This window comes from Scardinius erythrophthalmus (genome assembly GCF_964197995.2).
Source record: "Scardinius erythrophthalmus genome assembly, chromosome: 19".
Taxonomy (NCBI): Eukaryota; Metazoa; Chordata; class Actinopteri; order Cypriniformes; family Leuciscidae; genus Scardinius; species Scardinius erythrophthalmus.
The window spans coordinates 23,146,673-23,149,132 of NC_138239.1; positions in this window are offsets into that span (position 1 = coordinate 23,146,673).

Below are 2,460 nucleotides of genomic sequence, written 5' to 3' on the forward strand. Positions count from 1 at the left end.
CGCGTGCGATTCCCAAAAACTGCAAGAACAGACGTCACGTGAAGATCGGTTTAAACGTAACAGTGTTTTTCTTATTGTTTTTTTACTTCCCGTTAAACGCGTGTATTACGGACAAAGATCACCGGTCAAAGATTTTTAAAGGATGTTGTCACGGTTGCGATGTTTTACACGTAGGGTTACGTGCGACCTAATAAATAGACTGAAGTATTGATAATGATTATGATAAACGCATGATGCAACCTTTTTCTGCTGCAGGGTTTTTATATTTTCACAATGTATTATTCGTGATTCTGAATATGTATAATGTTCAAGCAAAACAAAAGCATTCAATTAAACACATTTAGAATTTATTAGATAGGGCATGCAAAATAACCCTTATAGTCCGTTTTTATTGTTGTAATATCGCAAAACATGCTTAGCAAAGAACTGGTTATAAACAAAATGTCCATTTGAACATGAATGAAAACACCTTCAGTTAAAAATGTCACGTGTTTGGTGACACATACATCTAACATTTGATATATTGCATACCGGTAATATTTTACTTGAGATCTAGCCGAGTTAGGGTCAGTACAGTGTCTGTTCAGTTCATTGATTCAAGTAGCCCATTTAATACAAGGGTCAGTGACAAAAAAGGAAATTACAAAAAGGAGTCTCCTTTTAAAGATTTTTTTTTAAAACCATGTGCTAAGTTCACAGATATGTTATCTAGGTTTCATTTTATATATATATATATATAATAAAAATCAATATTTTGTAGAAAATGATGAATGACTCTCAAATCTATTTTTTTTCTATTATCCATAGTTTTCTGTCTCATATATTTTACAAAAATCATGCATTTTCATATTTTTCATAAAATGGCTTCATGCATGTTGTTTACACAATTATTAATCATTAAATATGAATACAATAGTTTCACTGCTTATTTTAAAGAAATAAAAGCTCATTTTATAAATGCCCTCATAAAAAAAGAAAAACAGAAAAGAGGCCCAATTCTAGAGAGCAAATATTTCCCCTAAATAAAGTCAATCTCACCAGGACAGGAGGGTTAATTCTAAAGCGCTTGTTACTTTAATTACATATTACATTTTATTACATTTAAGATTTTATAGGATGTATTCATGCCCACTGGAATCCGTACATTTGTTCAAAACCTAATAATATTCACCAGTATGCATCCATCAAGTCAAACATATCCAGATCAATTGATCTGACAGATAAAATCTACAATCACCCCTATTAAGAATGAAATTGAATACAGAATAGTTGCACAATACTGGAATTCTTCAGAAAAGATCCAATGTCTTCATTTCATCATGTCTCTTTGGTAGCGATGGTGGCGAAACTTCCACCTAATCTTCAGATGGAAATGTGACTTTCTTGCCTACGTCGCATTTGATTGGTGACCATCTGAAAAGAACAGGTGTGACCAGAAGATCAGGCTCCTTCTCCCTTGAGGGACACTGTTCATCTCTATCTGAATTGTTGCATGAGGATTCAGCTTTGAGTCAGTATGGTCAATGCTGAGGGAAAGGGTGGGTCCAATATTTCCTATGAAGTTTGATGGGCACTTTCTGGGAGTCAACACCACAAAGCAGGGTTTCAGCCTGGCTCCAGAAGAATACAGAAAGCATTTCTCTCCAAATAGTGCGGGGTTTTGTTTAGTAAGAGCATTTCAGGTCGCATAATAAAGATGGTGGAACTTTCTACAGGCTTGTTTACACCACAAAGTCTGTGTCAGACGCCATTTTTATTATCTGAGTTAAAAAATAAGATGAATAAAACACATGTTTATATTGTTATTTGAATTTTTACTCAAATGCAACTTAAAAGGACTAGATCACCCAAAAATGAAAATTATCCCATAATTTACTCACCCTTGAGCCATCCAAGGTGTATATGATTTCCTTCTGTCAGCTGAACACAGTCTGAGTTAAATTAAATATCCTGGCTCTTTTAAGCGCATCCATACATTATAAAAGTAATCCATACAACTCTAGTGGGGGTTAACCCATGGATTTGCTTCAGAAGGCATTTATTAAGAAAAAAAAATCTCCATATTTAAAACTTTATAAACGATAATCACTGACATTCGGCAACAGCCGCACCACGTTCACGAGAGAGTCGAGTTATGGCGATCAAGTTTAGTTTTATAAAGTTTTAAATACAGATATTTTTTCTTTTAGGCATTTATTAACCCACTGGAGTCGTATGGATTACTTGTATGATGGATGCACTTTTTTGGAGCTTCAAAAACTCAGGCACTTTTCAATGCCATTACAAAGCTGGGAAGAGCCAGGATACTATTTAATATAACTGTGTTCAGATGAAAGAAGAAAGTCATCTACACCTAGGATGGCTTGAAGGTGAGTAAATTATGAAGTAATTTTCATTTTTGGGTGAATTATTCCTTTAGGAGTATTTTAAAAGTAGAACAGAACCATCTGAAGTGCTCAC